This window comes from Balaenoptera acutorostrata, chromosome 1 (assembly GCF_949987535.1).
Source record: "Balaenoptera acutorostrata chromosome 1, mBalAcu1.1, whole genome shotgun sequence".
Classification (NCBI taxonomy): domain Eukaryota; kingdom Metazoa; phylum Chordata; class Mammalia; order Artiodactyla; family Balaenopteridae; genus Balaenoptera; species Balaenoptera acutorostrata.
In genome coordinates this window covers 152,899,275-152,918,738 of record NC_080064.1, presented here as the reverse complement: position 1 = coordinate 152,918,738, position 19,464 = coordinate 152,899,275, and the positions used below count along the sequence as shown (strand labels likewise).

General features: G+C 36.5%; 1 long non-coding RNA gene across 8 annotated transcripts in view; it reads left to right on the top strand.

Annotated features, from left to right (window-relative positions):
- Positions 1-19,464, top strand: part of LOC103010794 (uncharacterized) — a 56,544-nt gene that overhangs the window by 26,900 nt on the left and 10,180 nt on the right. For all 8 annotated transcript variants that reach the window (XR_449455.2, XR_009006257.1, XR_009006256.1 and 5 more), the window contains one exon: positions 3,087-3,186. This is a non-coding gene — a long non-coding RNA (uncharacterized LOC103010794). The remainder of the gene's footprint in view (positions 1-3,086; positions 3,187-19,464) is intronic.

Genomic DNA, 19,464 nt, shown 5'->3' with positions numbered 1-19,464 from the left:
CATTTTAAATTGTGTGTCCATTCTGAGTAGCATAATGAAATCTCACACTGTCCTGCTCTGTCCACCCCTCGATGTGAATCATCTCTTTGTCCAGCTAATCCACGCTGTATTTGCTACCCATACATTAGTCACTTAGTAGCCATCTCAGTTATCAGATCATCGACTGTTGCAGTATTACAGTGCTTGTGTTCAAGTAACCTTATTTTACTTAATAATGGCCCCAAAGCCAAAGAGTAGTGATGCTGGCAATTCAGATATTCTCTTACTGTGCCTGATTTATAAATTATATTTTATCATAGGTATATATATATATAGGAAAAGACACAGTATATATAGGGTATGGTACTATCCCCGCTTTCGGGCATCCACTGGGGGACTTTGAACTATCCCCTGCAGATAAGGGGGGAATACTCTACTTAGAAAACTATACAGATAGTTAAAATACATTTGCAATTCTTTTGATTTTTTGATGTTAACATAGTTACTAAAATAGCATATGTGCTTTGAAAAATGCAAATAATACAGAGATAGATAAAAGGTGAATGGCCACACTCTTTTTATTCCACTTTCCTGGGGTTATCCTTCTTAAACATTTGTTACATATCCTTAGGTTCTTTCTCTAGCAATTGCAGAGAATGAAATAAATGAAATCGATATGTATATATGAATGTATAAGACTACAGTCTTATGTTACAGAAATAGATCACCAACTTGCTCTTCTAAATTTAATGTATTTAGTATAATAACATGCATACAAAAGAATATGTATAATATGCATAAAAGTTAGACATATAATAATAAAAATAACACTATGAACCTATTATTTAACTTAAGAACTAGAACATTACTAATGTTATATCTACCAGTATTATTCAATCTTCTTCCATTTACCTGACTACCTATCAGAAGTAATACTATCTAAACTTTGTCACCTCTTCCCGTACATTTTGATAGTAGTTTTTTAAAAAATATATTTATTTATTTATTTGTTTACTTGGTTGCACCAGGTCTTAGTTGTAGCAGGCAGGCTCCTTAGTTGTAGCATGTGAACCCCTAGCCGCGGCATACATGTGGGATCTAGTTCCCTGACGAGGGATCTAACCTGGGCCCCCTGCATTGGAAGTCCCAACCACTGCGCCACCAGGGAAGTCCCTTGATATAGTTTTACTACAAACGTATGTATCTATAAACATTATTATGTTTAGTTTGCCTAGTTTTGAGCTTTATAAAAATAGTATCATATCATATATAGTTTTCTGTGTCTAGATTTTTCACAAAATATTTTGTTTCTATGATTCTTCTTTTCATATAGCTGTATTTCATAAATTTATGAAATTATGAAACTGCTGTATAATATTTCATTGTTTGAATAAAGCACAATTTATTTGTCCATTGTCCCATGAATGGACATTTCAGGTGTCTCTGATTTTTTTTTTTATTACAAACAATTCTACTATGAATATGTTATACATTTTTCCTGGTGCTCATGTGTAAATTTCTTTAGATTACATATCTAAGAATGAAATTGCTAAATTGTAAGGTACGCACAATGTGATACGCACAGTGTTGTTTGTGTTAAACACAATGTGTGTTCAGACTGCTGAGATTCTAGGGTTGTTGTAATTATACTTTAATATAACTTATCCTTGTCTAACACATTTAATTTGGTTGTTCAAATCATTTATTGTCTTACTGATATTTTATCTGCTTTTTCTACCAATTACAAAAGTGTTTTAAAATCTTTCATTATGATTGTGGATTTGTCTATTTCTTGTACTTCTTTGCAATGTTTGCTTCTTATATTTTGAAGCTGTGTTATTAGGTATATTTAAATTTTGAATTATTAACTCTTCTGGTGAATTTTACCTTTTATTATTATGGATTTACTTTCTTTATCTCAAGTAATATTTGTTACCTTAAAGTCAATTTTATCTGATAATAATATAGCTACACCAGCTTTTGGGGGGGATTAGGGGTTCATGTTTGTTTGGTATGTTTTTTTCCATTCTTTTATTTTCAGCTTTTCTGTATTTTTAATTTTAGATGTCTCTTGTAAACAGCATATAGTTGGGTTTTATTTTCTCATCCAGTCTGACACTCTTCATTTTTTAAAAATCTGGCCGTTAAGAATTAATATAATTACTGATATATTTCTGTTACACCTACCATTATACTATATACTTTCTATTTCTCCCACTTACTCTGTATTTTTTTTCCTTTTTGCCTTCTTTTTAATATATTTTCTATTTCATTTTTTCCTTTAATTTGGGTTTCTTTTAATATTGGTTATCCTATAAATGATAACATACATCCTTGATTTATCAAAGACTCATGTTAGTTGGCACTTTTAACTTCCACTTAGATGAGGGAAGGATCTTAGAACACTTTCACTCCTTTACCCTCCTCCTGACTTTTACACCGTTGTATCATATATTTTAATTCTACATAACTTTCAAATTCCAGAAAATAGTATCCCCCTAAGTCAGAAGCTAATTCATTAGAGTAAATACTTTTATTTTAAAAATGAAAGAAATGAACTTTCAAGTCAAGAAATTAGAAAAAGAACAACTAAAACACAACTGAAAGGAATATAGGAGAAAAAAATAGTAAAGATAAAACCTTTAGCAACTTTTAAGAGACAGGAAAAATAGACTGTAAGTTAATCCAAGAGCTGAATTTTTGAAAAATGCCAATAAAATGGTCAAACCTTGACAAACCTATTAAAAATAAAGAAAATACAAACAAAAGTAAAACGGGGATAGATAGATCAATAGATACATAGCTCTAAACACTTAAAGAGAATAATATGAACAACACTATGCTAAGGTATGAGTATTGATCTGTCCACAACACAGTTACACAGGAAATGTAAGTTTATTTTTCTATAATTCATCTCATTTTCTTCTTGAAGCCCTAGCTTATTGCAGAGGATGGAAACCTGATCTCAGCCAGTTTGGAATTTCTTCCTTTGAGTTAAGGAAGGGGACAGGTAGAGGGGTGAGGAGGTGAGAGGTGGTCTTTGTGTTTCCAAGACATGGGTGAGGGGAAGATACTCACCTGGTCCTCAATGTTATCTGTTCACACAGGTATCTTCTGAGATGTCCGTCATTCAGTCTGGTCCTCAGTCATTGATCCACGCCATTTGCGACTGAGATGCCTTCATTCCTGTCTGCCTAGTCCTTTCAGGTATGGTGGCTCTCTCCCTGTTACATCCACGTCACGTGTAGGAGCATGGGCATAATTCTGCTCCTCACTGCCACGCAGGGGTACTAAATGCAAGCCTATATAAAGCCTGGTCAGCATAATCTCCCCTCCCAGTCATTTCTTCTCTGATATCATGTGACTACCGCAAGGCTCAGAGTACAGCTTCTCTTTTCCCCTGCCTTAGGTTACTCATATTTGTGTGGATTTTTACTACTTCCCTGGTACTCTGTGAATCAGGATACAGGGCCTATCTTTTGGGGATTTATCAATGTCTATATTCTTATTACTTCCCCACAATATCCTCTTCTTCCTTAGTCTGGGGAAATTTCTTTCTAGTCTCGTTGTAGCTCAGGGTGAGGTTCTAGGGAGGTGAGATTGAGTCTAGTTCTTTCCAGTTATATTTCTCCCAAATATTTTATCTATATATGGAACCTTCTCTATTTCCGTAATGGCTTACATTTTTAGAAATCAAGTTCAAGAAGACTTCTTTTTTTCTGTTTACTAGCCTGGTTTATCCCTTCCCTAAAACAACAAGCTCGCAACTGCCTAGCTGCTTAAAAGGAGTATGGGAGGAGGGATAAGGAAAAAAATGAACTAATAGGTGAAAAAAACTTAATATTTCAAAAATATCCTGTCACATAAAAACTTGTTGAGATGACAAATTTGTGGAATAATCTTTGCTAATATCAAACACTTACGATGTACCATTGTTTTAAGAACTTTACGTCTGTCAATCTAATCATCACAATAATAATTAAATAGGTATCATTACTATTCTGATTTTACAGATAAAGAAACTGAGATACAGAGATGTCAAGTAACTAAGTTTTGTTCAGTAGTGTCAGAACTTGTACTCAAACCCAAGAAGTCTGTCTCTGTAGTCCACTTTCTAAACTACTATGTCTTTGGTTCTCAAGTGACTCCCCAAGGAACATATGGAAATGCATAGGGAGTATGATTTCGTTTTTATAAAGACTGAGGAAAGTTACTGGCATTTAGTGAATAAAGACCCAAAATGTTAAATGTCCTGTAGTGTGAGGATGGTCCTGAACAATAAAGAATTGACCCATCCAAAATGTAGATAGAACTTCTATTGAGAAACACTACACTGTACTGTACTACCTCCAAATTGCCAAGATTGACTCAAGAAATTAAAAAAAAATTCATATAGATGACTATTCATGATAGAAGTTATAAATGTTATTAAAAAGTTGATAGGCAGATTTTCTACTTAGTTTTTCTTTAAGATTTTCAGGGAATAAGTGAGTTTCATAATATATATAATAATCTCTTCTAGAATATGAAAGGATATAGAATGCCTCTTTTTTTAAAATTTGTTATTTCTTTTAACATCTTTGTTGGAGCATAATTGCTTTACAATGTTATGTTAGTTTCTGCTGTATAACAAAGTGAATCAGCTATACGTATACATATATCCCCATATCCCCTCCCTCTTGCGTCTCCCTCCCACCCTCCTTATCCCACCCCTCTAGGTGGTCACAAAGCAGCAAGCTGATCTCCCTGTGCTATGCGGCTGCTTCCCACTATCTCTTTACATTTGGTAGTGTATATATGTCAATGTCACTTTCTCACTTCATCCCAGGTTACCCTTCCCCCTCCCCGTGTCCTCAAGTCTATTCTCTACGTTTGCGTCTTTATTCCTGTCCTGCCCCTAAGTTCTTCAGAACCATTTTCTTTTTAGATTCCATATATATGTGTTAGCATACAGTATTTGTTTTTCTCTTTCTGATTTACTTCACTCTGTATGACAGACTCTAGGTCCATCCACCTCACTACAAATAACTCAGTTTCATTTCTTTTTATGGCTGAGTAATATTCCATTGTATATATGTGCCACATCTTCTTTATCCATTCACCTGTCGATGGACATTTAGGTTGCTTCCATGTCCTGGCTATTGTAAATAGTGCTACAGTAGAATGCCTTTTAATTGATTTTATGAAGCTTATAAAACACAAATTAGATTTTTAGAAATATTGCTAGAGACAAAGGGGGACATTTCATTATGATAAAAGCATCAATATATATCTGGAAGATACAACAATTATAAATGTATTCACACTGAAGTGGGTTGAATAGTATCCTCCCCAAAATTCAGGTCCACCCAGAACCTCAGAATATGACCTTACTTGGAAACAGAGTCTTTGCAGATGTAATTATTTAAGATCATACTGGAACGGGGGAGGGGGAGGGACCTAAATCCAATGACTGGTGATGTTATAAGAAGAGGAGAAAGAATACATAAATGAATAAGGAAGAAGACCATGTGACTGCCAAGGCAGTGATAGGAGTTATGCTGTGCCCAAGCTAAGGAACATGTGGGGGCACGAGAGGCTTGAAGAGGCAAGGTAGGGTTCATCCCTAGAGCCTGCAGAGGGAATATTGGCTCTGCCAAGTCTGATTTTGGACTTCTAGCTTCCAGAACTGTGAGAGAATAAATTTCTGTTGTTTTAAGCCACTTAGTTTTTGATAATTTGTTATGACAGCCCAGGAAACTAATACACCTAATAACAGAGCCCCAAGATACATGAAACAACAACTTACAGAATTGAAAGGAGAAATAGACCGTTCAAATTGTTGTGAAATATCAGTATCCTACTTTTAATAATTGATGGAAAAAATAGACAGAAAATCAGTAAGGATATGGAAGACTTGAACAACACTATCAACCAGCTTGACATAAAAATATATCTATATAACACTTCACTCACAGCAGCAGAATACAAGCTCATAAATTATTCTCCATAAATGTAAAAGGATTGAAACCACTCAAAGTATGTTTCTCTGATCACAGTAGAATTAAAGTAGAAAAATCAACAATAGAAAGAAATTTAGGGGATCTCCAAATATTTGGAAATTTTAAAACACACTATAAAATAACCCATGGGTCAAAAATGAAATCACAAGGGAAATTAGAAATTATTTTAAGCTTAAAAGAATATAAAAATTTATGGACTGCAGCTAAAGCAATGCCAAGAGGGAAAGTTATAGCTTTAAATGCCTGTATTAGAAAAGCAACAGGTGTCAAGTCAACAATCTAAGCTTTTACCTAAGGAAACTAAAACACAAAGAGCAAATAACCCAAAGCAAGCAGAAAGAAGAAAATGATAAAGATCAAAGCCAAACATTAATGAAATAAAAACCAAAAGAAAGTATAGAAAATCAGTGAAACCAAAGGTCATTTCTTTGAAACAACAAACTGATTTTTGAGCAACAAAATTCATAAACCTTTAGCTATTCTGATCAAGAAAGAAAGGAAAGAGAAAACACAAAATAAGGAATGAAAGATAGGGCATGATTACTGACCATATAGAAACTAAAAGTATTATGAGAATATTATGAATGACTTTGTGCCAACAAATTAGATAGTTTAAATGGAGAAATTTTTATCAAGATGCAAATAACAAAACTAAGTCAAGAGAAAATAGAAAATCTGACTAGAACAAAATAGCAAGTAAAGAAAATGAATTGGTAATTAAAAATCTTCTCACAAGGAAAAGTGCAGGCCCAGATGGCTTCCCTGGTGAATTCTACCTAACATTTAATGAAGAAAGGTTACCAGTCCTACAAAAATGTTTTCAGAAAATAAAAGAGAAACAGTTCCCAATGCACTTATGAGACCACTATTACCCAGATATCAAAATCAGTCAAACACATCACAAGAAAATTGCAGAGCAATTATTCCTCATGAATGTATATACAAAATTTGTTAATGAAATACTAGGAAACTGAATCTAGCAGTGTTTAAAAAGGATTATACACTGTGTTCCAGGAATGCAGGTTTAGTACCCTCAAATCAATCAATGCAATATACCATATTAATCAAATAAACAACAAAAACCAGATTATCATGCCAGTAGACACAGAAAAATAATTTGATGAAATCCAACACCCATTAATGATAAATACTTTCAACACACTAGGGATAGAAGGGAACTTCCTCAAACTGATAAAAGGTATCTACATGCTTAATCATACTTTTTGATGAAAGACAATGTTTCCCCCGCAAAGATGCTTTCTCCCCTAAGGTTGGGAAAAAAGCAAAGATGTCTCACATTTCAATATGTGCTTGTGGTTCTAGCTAGTGCAGTGAAGCAAGAAAATTAAGTCATGCATATTGGAAAGAAAGACCTAAAACTTTATTTGTGTACATGTTCCTGAATATAGACAATCCTAAGTAATCTAAAGAAATAAATAAACTACTAGAATAAACAAGTTTAGCAAGATCAATATAAAAAAATCAATTGTATTTCTATATGTTAGCAATGAATTGTACAACAATAAAGTTTAAAAAACAATTCCATTCCCATTAGCATCAGAAAGAATAAAATATATAGGAATAAACTTAACAAAAGAAGTGCAAGACATGCATTTCTGAAAGAAATGAAAGAAGATCTAAATAAATTGAAATATTCTATGTTCATAGATTAGAAGACTCAATATTGTTAAAATGGCCATTCTTCCCAATTTGATCTATAGATTCAATGCAATCCCTACTAAGGTTCCAGCAAGATTTTTTGTATAAATTGACAAGCTGATCCTAAAATTTGTATGGAATTTCAAAGGACCTAGAATAGTTAAGATGACCTTGAAAAGAACAAAGATTGAGGACTATTCGATTTTAAAACTTATGAAGCAACAGTAATCAAGATAGTGTGGTACTGGCATAAGGATAGACATATAGATCAATGAAACAGAATTGAGTCCAAGAATAAACCCTTACATTTATGGTCAGTTGATTTTTGACAAGCATGCCAAGGTAATTCAATGGGAGAAATGACAGTGTTTTCAACAGATGGTTCTGGGACAATATCCATGTGCCAACAAAACAAAACAAAACTTAAATCCTTACCTCATGCCATATGCAAAATTTAACTGAAAATGGATCATAAGTTTAAATATAAGACCTAAAACTGTAAAACTTCTAGAAGATGACAAGGAAAATACTTTTGTGACTTTGAATTGGATAAATATTTGTTGGATATGACAAGAAAAACATGATACATAAAAGAAAAATTAATAAATTTGACTTCATAAAAATTAAAAACAACTGCTCTTTAAAAGACACCATTAAGGAAATGAAAAGACAAGCCACAGACTGGGAGAAAATATTTGTAAATCATATATCTGATAGAGGACTTATATCTGAATATATAAAGAACTCTTACAATTTTTTTTTTACAAATTTTATAATAAGAAAACAATCCAGTTTTTTAAATGAATGAAATATTTGAATAGACCTTTAACCGAAGAAAACATACAGTGGCTAATATGTACATAAAAGATGCTCCACAACATTAGCTTTTAGGGAAATGCAAATGAAAACAACAATGAGATGTCACTACACAGCCACTAGAATGACTATCATGTAAAAGATTGATGATACCAAGGGTTGGCTGGTAAGGAAAGGGAAAAACTAGAACCCTCATATTTTGCTGGTGGGAATGTGAAATTGTTCAGCCACTTTAGAATACAGTTTGGCATTTTCTTAAAAAATTAAACATAAACTTACCATTGGGCCCAGCAATTCTATTCCTATATATCCATCCAAGAAAAACATAAATATATGTATACACAAAGACTTATATGTGACTGTTCACAGCAGTGTTACTTATAATAGGCAGAGATTGGAAACAATCCAATTTCCCATCGGGGACAATGAGGGAAAAATACTGTCCTTCCACATGCAAAAGACATTTTACCCCTCTCAGCTTTCATTGTTTTCTTTTTTTTTAACCCCTCTACGTTTTAGTTTCTTCATCTGAAAAGTAATATTAGAAACTTCTGCCTGAGATCTAAAATATCTGAGTAGAATTTCTAATATTCCTGGGTCCAAATACCTGGTTTTAGTGAAAGTAGAAACAAAACTCAAGTTCATAATATTTCCTTGTTAGCATAGGTACAAGTATGATGGTGACATTGATTAAAATACAAAATTAAACTACTGTATTTTCCAACTAGTGGGGCACAATATTCTTGTAAAAACGAAGCAAGCTTTGGGCAGTTCTGTTGTCCTGGGCTTTCTTACTTTTCTTTTTTAGCAATTGCTGACTAGGAAAGTAGAAACCAACATAGAGAGGGGAGAAAGAATATCTAGAGTGTGAGTGTAAAGTGTGATTGGGATTGTAGAGATACAGAGATAGAGAACAACGTATATGTCCAGCCCCTCTGTATTCCAGGGTGTTCACATACATGCCGTGAACTGAGAAACTGGCATATTCCATAAATTGAGGGGTTTATATTTTTATTCTCATTTTCTAAATTGAGCATGCTATATATATGCTATAGAGGTGGTCATTTAAAAAAGCCATCCCATGGGTTAGATTTTTAAATGCCTTGTATGGAATTAGCAGAGCACTATTTATGTCATTGATAACATTTGTTGATACCATCATCTCCATTTTTCAGCTGAAGAAACAAATTCAAAATGGTTGTGAGTTCAGGACTGAGTGATGCACCCAGAGCTGGCAGCGCTCGAAATAAAAACCCAGAGCACCTTTACTACTATCTGATTCCCTGCTGACACTCTTTTAAATGAAATTCACAATTTCTAATAGGGAAAGCAGAGGCTGTAGGAGGAAGAAGGTGGACCAGGTGGAGTCTTTACATTCTCTCTCTCTCTCTCTCTCTCTCTCTCTGGTTCTGGTGATCTGGGCATTCTGTTCTGTTCCAGGATCATAATGACTCCTACAACAGTCCAGCCCCTTTGGGATTTGAGGGGACTACAGCTTTTAGGCCCCGATTTCTTGGTCAGTGCTTGACTGAACATCAGAATCACCTGGGGAATATTTTAAAAATCATCCCCAACAGGCCACACCTGAAACCAGTGAATTAAGCTAGGCTGTCCTGCAGCGTGACCCAGGCATCAATATATTTTAGAGCTCTCAGGTGATTTCAATGTGCAGCCAAAGTTGAGAACCACTTCCTCTAGGTCAGTACTTCTCAAACTTAAAATATTACTCATCTAGGGATCTTAAATGCAGGTCTCGAGATGGGGCTTAAGATTCTGCGTATCTAGCAAGCTCTCAGATGATGTCTCTGATGGTGGTCTGACTACTACACTTTAGGTAGCAAGAATCGAGACTACAATAGTGATTCACAAGCCATCAAACCACTAGGGAAACTTGGAATAAACAGAGACATCAGTGCCTCACTCCAACCCATTAAAAACAACTTCCTCTGTTGGGTATAATTTTTGTTGTTTATGGACCTCTTGAGATGAAAAAATCACCACCAACAAATTCCAAGTAATCCAGGCAGCCTGAGGATGGATGATACATGTGGCCCTACTGCCTCCTAAGATGTTTCAAGCCTGTTTACCCTGTGTGGTCATGACATCTAAGAAAGAGCACTTACTTCCTTAGCTGAGGGTGATCCATAACCTGACCCACATAGGATGTAGACATCTCCTTCTGGACTTGGGAGACCTGAACTATGTAATTTTGGCCAGTACTCTTGAACTCTCCATGCTTTAGTTACCTTCTCTTTCTACCTCCCCCCTCCCCACAGCCCCTGTGTCTCATGGAGGTACTATGAGAGTAAGTGACACAGGACAAGGAGTTGGGGTGGGGGTGGAGGGCAGAAAGAGGAGAATCACATGACAAACGATGTGATGAGAGTTCGTTGCCCGGACTGTCCGGCTCTGGTTTGGCAGTTCCTTGCCAGCACAACTTCTGCACTGGATCCACTTTCCCGCCATCTGACCGTGCTTCTGGGAGAGGCCCCACCTCACTGTGACTCGGAGTTTTGTGGGGGCCAGGCGTCCAAGAGGATTGAGGTTTGCTTGATACATGGCATGTGCGAGACTCCTGAGGATGACTCCAGAACCATGGGCCTCTGGCATCCAGGTCATTGAGGGACTGGAAGACTGCAGACTACATTCCCAAATCCATTGCCAGCTGGTCTAAGTATGGGATTTATTAAGATATATACCCAAGAGTGGAATTGCTGGATCAAACATCCTCTCCACCAGGAAGCCTACACAAGCCCCAGAACCAACCTTACCCACTGGGGGCAGACACCAAAAACAATGGGAACTATGAACCTGTACCCTGTGAAAAGGACACCCCAAACACAGTAAGTTAAGCAAAATGAGAAGACAGAGAAATAAGCAGATGAAGGAGCAAGGTAAAAACCCACCAGACCAAAAAACTGAAGAGGAAATAGGCAGCCTACCTGAAAAAGAATTCAGAGTAATGATAGTAAAGATGATCCAAAATCTTAGAAATAGAAAGGAGAAAGTACAAGAAATGTTTAACAAGGACCTAGAAGAACTAAAGAGCAAACAAACAATGATGAACAACACAGTAAATGAAATTATAAATTCTCTAGAAGGAATCAATAGCAGAATAAATGAGGCAGAAGAACAGATAAGTGACCTGGAAGATAAAATAGTGGAAATAACTACCATACAGCAGAATAAAGAAAAAAGAATGAAAAGAATTGAGGACAGTCTCAGAGACCTCTGGGACAACATTGAACATATCAACATTCGAATTATAGGGGTCCCAGAAGAAGAAGAGAAAAAGAAAGGGTCTGAGAAAATATTTGAAGAGATTATAGTTGGAAACTTCCCTAACATGGGAAAGGAATAGTCAATCAAGTTCAGGAAGCGCAGAGAGTTACATACAGGATAAATCTAAGGAGAAACATGCCAAGACACACATTAATCAAACTATCAAAAATTAAATACAAAGAAAAAATATTAAAAGCACCATGGGGAAAGCCACAAATAACATACAAGGGAATCCCCATAAGGTTAACAGCTGATCTTCCAGCAGAAACTCTACAAGCCAGAAGGGAGTGGCAGGACATATTTAAAGTGATGAAAGGGAAACACCTACAACCAAGATTATGCTACCTAGCAAGGACCTCATTCAGATTTGATGGAGAAATTAAAATCTTTACAGACAAGCAAAAGTTAAGAGAATTCAGCACCACCAAACCAGCTTTACAACAAATGCTAAAGGAACTTCTCTAGGCAGGAAACACAAGAGAAGGAAAAGACCTACAAAAACAAAGCCAAAACAATTAAGAAAATGGTAGTAGGAACATACATATCTATAATCACCTTAAATGTAAATGGATTAAACACTCCAACCAAAAGACACAGACTGGCTGAATGGATACAAAACCAAGACCCATATATATGCTGTCTACAAGAGACCCACTTCAGACCTAGGGACACATACAGACTGAAAGTGAGGGGATGGAAAAAGATATTCCATGCAAATGGAAATCAAAAGAAAGCTGGAGTAGCAATTCTCATATCAGACAAAATGGACTTTAAAATAAAGACTATTACAAGAGACAGAGAAGGACAGTACATAATGATCAAGGGATCAATCCAAGAAGAAGATATAACAATTATAAATATTTATGCATCCAACATAGGAGCACCTCAATACATAAGGCAAATGTTAATGGCCATAAAAGGGAAATCAACAGTAACACAATCACAGTAGGGGACTTTAACACCCCACTTTCACCAATGGACAGATCACCCAAAATGAAAATAAGTAAGGAAACATAAGCTTTAAATGACACATTAAGCAAGATGGACTTAATTGATATTTATAGGACATTCCATCCAAAAACAACAGAATACACTTTCTTCTCAAGTGCTCATGGAACATTCTCCAGGATAGATCATATCTTGGGACACAAATCAAGCCTTGGTAAATTTAAGAAAATTGAAATCATATCAAGTATCTTTTCCGACCACAGCACCATGAGGCTACATATCAATTACAGGAAAAAAACTGTAAAAAATACAAACACATGGAGGCTAAACAATAGGTTACTAAATAACCAAGACATCGCTGAAGAAATCAAAGAGGAAATCAAAAAATACCTAGAATCAAATGACAGTGATTTGACCCAAAACCTGTGGGGTGCAGCAAAAGCAGTTCTAGGAGGGAAGTTTATAGCAATACAATCCTACCTCAAGAAACAAGAAAAATCTCAAGTAAACAACCTAACCTTACACAGAAAGCAATTAGAAAAAGAAGAACAAAATAAAATACAAACCAAAGTTAGCAGAAGGAAAGAAATCATAAAGATCAGATCAGAAATAAATGAAAAAAACAAAGAAAAAAAAAGAAAGAAATGAAAAAGAAATGAAGGAAACAATAGCAAAGATCAATAAAACTAAAAGCTGGTTCTTTGAGAAGATAAACAAAATTGGTAGACCATTAGCCAGACTCATCAAGAAAAAAAGGGAGAAGACTCAAATCAACAGAAGTAGAAATGAAAAAGGAGAAGTAACAACTGACACTGCAGAAATACAAAGGATCGTGAGAGAGTACTACAAGCAACTATATGCCAATAAAATGGACAACCTGGAAGAAATGGACAAATTCTTAGAAAAGCACAACCTTCTGAGACTGAACTGGGAAGAAATAGAAAATATAAACAGACCAATCACAAGCACTGAAATTGAAACTGTGATTAAAAATCTTCCAACAAACAAAAACCCAGAACCAGATGGCTTCACGGGTGAATTCTATCAAACATTTAGAGAAGAGTGAACACTTGTCCTTCTCAAACTCTTCCAAAATATAGCAGAGGGAGGAACAGTCCCAAAATCATTCTACGAGGCCACCATCATGCTGATACCAAAACCAAACAAAGATGTCACAAAAAAAGAAAACTACAGGCAAATATCACTGATGAACAGAGATGCAAAAATCCTCAACAACATACTAGCAAACAGAACACAACAGCACATTAAAAGGATCATACACCATGATCACGTGGGGTTTATCCCAGGAATGCAAGGATTCTTCAATATATGCAAATCAGTCAATCAATGTGATACACCATATTAACAAATTGAAGGAGAAAAACCATATGATAATCTCAATAGATGCAGGAAAAGCTTTCGACAAAATTCAACACCCATTTATGATAAAAATTCTCCAGAAAGTAGGCATAGAGGGAACTTACCTCAACATAATAAAGGCCATATATGATAAACCCACAGCCAACATCATTCTCAATGGTGAAAAATTGAAACCATTTCCACTAAGATCAGGAACAAGACAAGGTTGCCCACTCTCACCACTATTATTCAGCATAGTTTTGGAAGTTCTAGCCACAGCAATCAGAGAAGAAAAAGAAATAAAAGGAATACAAATTGGAAAAGAAGAAGTAAAACTGTCACTGTTTGCAAATGACATGATACTATACTTGAGAATCTATACTTGAGAATCTGCAAGATGCTACCAGAAAACTACTATAGCTAATCAATGAATTTGGTAGAGTAGCAGGATACAATATTAATGCACAGAAATCTCTTGCATTCCTATACACTAATGATGAAAAATCTGAAAGGGAAATTAAGGAAACACTCTCATTTACCATTGCAACAAAAAGAATAAAATACCTAGTAATAAACGTACCTAAGGAGACAAAAGACCTATATGCAGAAAACTATAAGACACTGATGAAAGAAATTAAAGATGATACAAGCAGATAGAGAGATATACCATGTTCTTGGATTGGAAGAATCAACATTGTGAAAATGATTATACTACCCAAAGCAATCTACAGATTCAATGCAATACCTATCAAACTACCAACGGCATTTTTCCCAGAACTAGAACAAAAAATTGCACAATTTGTATGGGAACACAAAAGACCCCAAATAGCCAAAGCAATCTTGAGAAAGAAAAACTGAGCTGGAGGAATCAGGCTCCTGGACTTCAGACTATACTACAAAGCTACAGTAATCAAGACAATATGATACTAGCACAAAAACAGAAATATAAATCAATGGAACAAGGTAGAAAGCCCAGAGAAAAACCCACGCACATAGGGTCACCTTATCTTTGATAAAGGAGGCAAGAATATACAATGGAGAAAAGACAGCCTCTTCAATAAGTGGTGGTGGGAAAACTGGAGAGCTACATGTAAAAGAATGAAATTAGAACACTGCCTAACACCATACACAAAAATAAGCTCAAAATGGATTAAACACCTAAATATAAGGCCAGACACAATAAAACTCTTAGAGGAAAACATAGGAAGAACACTCTTTGACATAAATCACAGCAAGATCCTTTTTGACCCACCTCCTAGCGAAATGGAAATAAAAACAAAAATAGACAAATGGGACCTAATGAAACTTAAAAGCTTTAGCACTGCAAAGGAAACCATAAACAAAACAAAAAGACAACCCTCAGAATGGGAGAAAATATTTGCAAATGAAGCAACAGACAAAGGATTAATCTCCAAAATATACAAGCAACTTATGCAGCTTAATATCAAAAAGCAAACAACCCATTCCAAAAATGAGCAGACCTAAATAGACATTTCTCCGAAGAAGATATACAGATTGCCAACAAACACATGAAAGGATGCTCAACATCCCTAATCATTAGAGAAATGCAAATCAAAACTACAATGAGGTATCACCTCACACCAGTCAGAATGGCCATCATCAAAAAATCTACAAACAATAAATGGTGGAGAGGGTGTGGAGAAAAGGGAACCCTTTTGCACTGTTGGTGGGAATGTAAATTGATACAGCCACTATGGAGAACAGTATGGAGGTTCCTTAAAAAACTAAAAATAGAACTACCATATGACTCAGCAATCCCACTACTGGGCATATACCCTGAGAAAACCATAATTCAAAAAGAGTCATGTACCACAGTGTTCATTGCAGCACTATTTACAATAGCGAGGACATGGAAGCAACCTAAATGTCCATCGACAGGTGAATAGATAAAGAAGATGTGGCACATATATACAATGGACTATTACTCAGCCATAAAAAGAAACGAAATTGAGTTATTTGTAGTGAGGTGGATGGACCTAGAGTCTGTCATACAGAGTGAAGTTAAGTAAGAAAGAGAAAAACAAACACCTTATGCTAACACATATATATGGAATCTAAAAAGAAATGATTCTGAGGAACCTAGGGGCAGAACAGGAATAAAGACGCAGACGTAGGGAATGGACTTGAGGACACGGGGAGGGTGAAGGGTAAGCTGGGACGAAGCGAGAGAGTGGCATGGACATATATACACTACCAAATGTAAAATAGATAGCTAGTGGGACGCAGCCGCATAGCACAGGGAGATCAGCTTGGTGCTTTGTTACCACCTAGAGGGGTGGGATAGGGAGGGTGGGAGGGAGACACAAGAGGGAGGAGATAGGGGATATATGTATATGTATAGATGATTCACTTTGTTATACAGCAGAAACTAACACACCATTGTAAAGCAATCATACTCCAACAAAGATGTAAAAAAAAAAAAAAACTCTGTGATGAGCTCTGTGCTAGTACAAAGAATGGGAGCTCCAAAGTGCCATGAAGTCCAGACACTGCTAGGGGGGGCAACGGATGAACAGTTGCCCAGGACAAAGCAGAGGAGTCTCTTTGTCTTTGAGCTCTGATGCCTCCCCTTATACTCAGTGCCCCTCATGCTCAGGCGCTTCTCCCCATGATTCCCCAAGGACCAAAGTGACCTCTCTCATCGTACTTCCAGAATCCCTCCACTTGATTTACTTTATGGAGGTGGCTGCCTCCCAGCCTGTCCCAGCCATTTGCATTTGACAGACGTATATTAGTGGTACAAGACTGAGCTATGAAATGGAGCAGGTGTTTTATGTGGCTGCAGTCAGATTTCAGTTGGGGCTGTAGTCGTCTGAAAGCATGATTGGGCTGGACCACCAAGATGGCTCCCTCACATGGCTGGCTGTTGAGGCTGGCTGTCATCTGGGAGCTCATCTGGGGCTGTCAACCAACATGTGGCCTGTCCATGAGACTTGAGCTTTTCACAGCATGGTGGCTTATTTCTGAGGGAGAGAGAGTGTTCCAAGGGCAAGCATTCCAGGCAGAAGCTACAAGGCTTGTGATGACTACCTTCGGAAGTTCCAGGATGTCACTTTTGCTTTATTCTATTGATCAAGTCACTATAGTCAGCCTACTTCAAGGGGAGGGGAATTAGACTCTATTTCTTGATGGTGTGTGACAAGACCACTTTGTAAAACAGCATGCTGGATGGGTGATATGGTTGTGACCATCTTTGGAAAATGGATAAAACTCTATAGAACCCTACCTAAAAATGTCAGCTCCCTGCCTTGATGCTTCCCATGTCCCTTTCCTGCTTTATTTTAAAAATCTCTAAGAATACATAGCAAATAGTAGGCACTCAATATGACAACTAATTCCAAAATACGTTGAGTGACTCATCAATCAAATAATAATATCTCAGGTGCTGTAATCGGCACAGGGGCTATGCACCTAGTACAGTGCTTTGCCCTTTTAGAGCCTCAATACATGTGTGATGGATTACCAAACTTAAAAATGCATAGAAAATAAAAACATCTCAGTGCCTAATAAAAACCAGTCACTGTCAAGAGCTTAGACTATAGCAGCATTCAATTTTCCTACAGTCCAACATTTCATACATTACACAGCCCTAAACCACTGTTTGTTTGAAGACTTTGGTCTTTCATACTTTAGCTGAGAGCCAGTGACTTCGATCTGTCATACAGCAGCAGAGCCACTGGGAAAAATGGCCTGCGCCCAGCCAAAGCCACAAAGCAGAGTGTTTGCGGACCAAGGTCTATGGCATCAAAGAAAGCTAGGTGGTCAGGTTGGGGTGCCCCCCCTCAGCTCAATCCTCTTAGCCCTGAGGGACTTGGGACGGGTATTGGGAGGTAAAGCACCTCTTTGTGCCTCCCATTTCCTCACCTTTTTCTCAATGGACTTTGGCTATGGCCTTTGGAAGCTAGGTCTTCCCATTGGATTCTGCTTTTGTATGTTTAAGTAGAAAAACTTTTCCCATGCTGTGTTCAAAAACATATTATCTTTATTCTTAACTTAGTTTATGGTTTAATTTTTAGTATTGAGAGCAGTAATCAGTTTGGACTTATTTTGATATATACTGGAAGAGAATTTTAAAAATCTTTCCCAAATGTTTACCCAAACGTCCTGACACCATTTAATAATCTATCCTTTCCCATTGATTCATGATGCCATTTTTATCTTATACTTTTTAGTGGTTTTGAAGCAAGAGAACAACAAATCTATGTTTTAGAAAGAGTACTGATTGCAAGAGATAGGGGCAGCATACTTGCTGCTAGAGCCACATCAGATGTTAATTTGAGAAACACAAGGTGTTGGTCGGTTTGGAGCCTTTCCTCTGGGCACTGGTGCTGGGGTGGAGGGGCAGGGGAGGTTCAAGCAGAAAAGCTGAGCTCACAGTGTGGTCTGTGGACTTCCAGGGTCCAAGGCGCTTTCAGCGGCTCTGAGAGGTCAAACACATTTTCACAAAAATACTAAGAGGTTATTTTACTTTTTCACTGTGTTAACATTTGCACTGACAGTACAAAAGCAGCAGTGGGTTTTTACTTACCAGCAGTTTTCTGCTGATAACTTAGCATGAATCAAGGCAGTGGCACCAAACTGTGCTAATAACAGTCATTGTGTTCTTCACTGTCATGCACTCACAGTAAAAGAAAGAAAAAGAAAGAAAGAAAGGAAGAAAGAAAGCCAGTTTCAAGAAGAATGCTCTTGATGAGGCAGTAAAAAGCATTAATTTTATTAAATCTCCATCCTTGAGTATTCATCTTTTTAATATTCTGTGTGACAAAATGGGAACTGCACATAAAGCACTTCTGTGTGCTGAAGGACAGTGTTTTCTCAGGGAAAAGCACCGTGTGTTTGTTTGAGTTTCAAGCTGAAATAGCTGCTTTTTCACAGAACACCACATTTACTTCAGGGAAGGACTGACAAACATGGTTACCCAGCCTTGAGTATTTGGCAGATATTTTCTCTTAAATGAATGAAGCGAGCTTGTCACTTCAAGGAAATAATCTGACTGTATTTGTTGCCACTGACAAAATGTGAGTGCTCAAGAAAAAATCAGAATTTTAGAAAACCTGTATCTACTACTCATTTTCCTCCTTTTTCTTACATCATGAGTTTGACAGTTTCCCCAAACTTAATGACTTTTCAGATGAGATTAATAGTGATATTAATGAATATGGATTTTTAAACGTATAATTAAGTGAGTTAACTTTTTGAAGATCTGCGTAATTCAGTAGACCAGTATTTTTCAGATAATTGGTGCATAATGTTACAAAGTCATGCATGGGTAAAAGAGCCATTTAAAGTGCAAGATAGGCTATTGGATTTTAGCATAACAGCGTATGAAAATTGATATGATTTCAGGTTCCATATTGCAGCTAACATTTTTGTTATCTGAATTGTGGGCAATTTATTT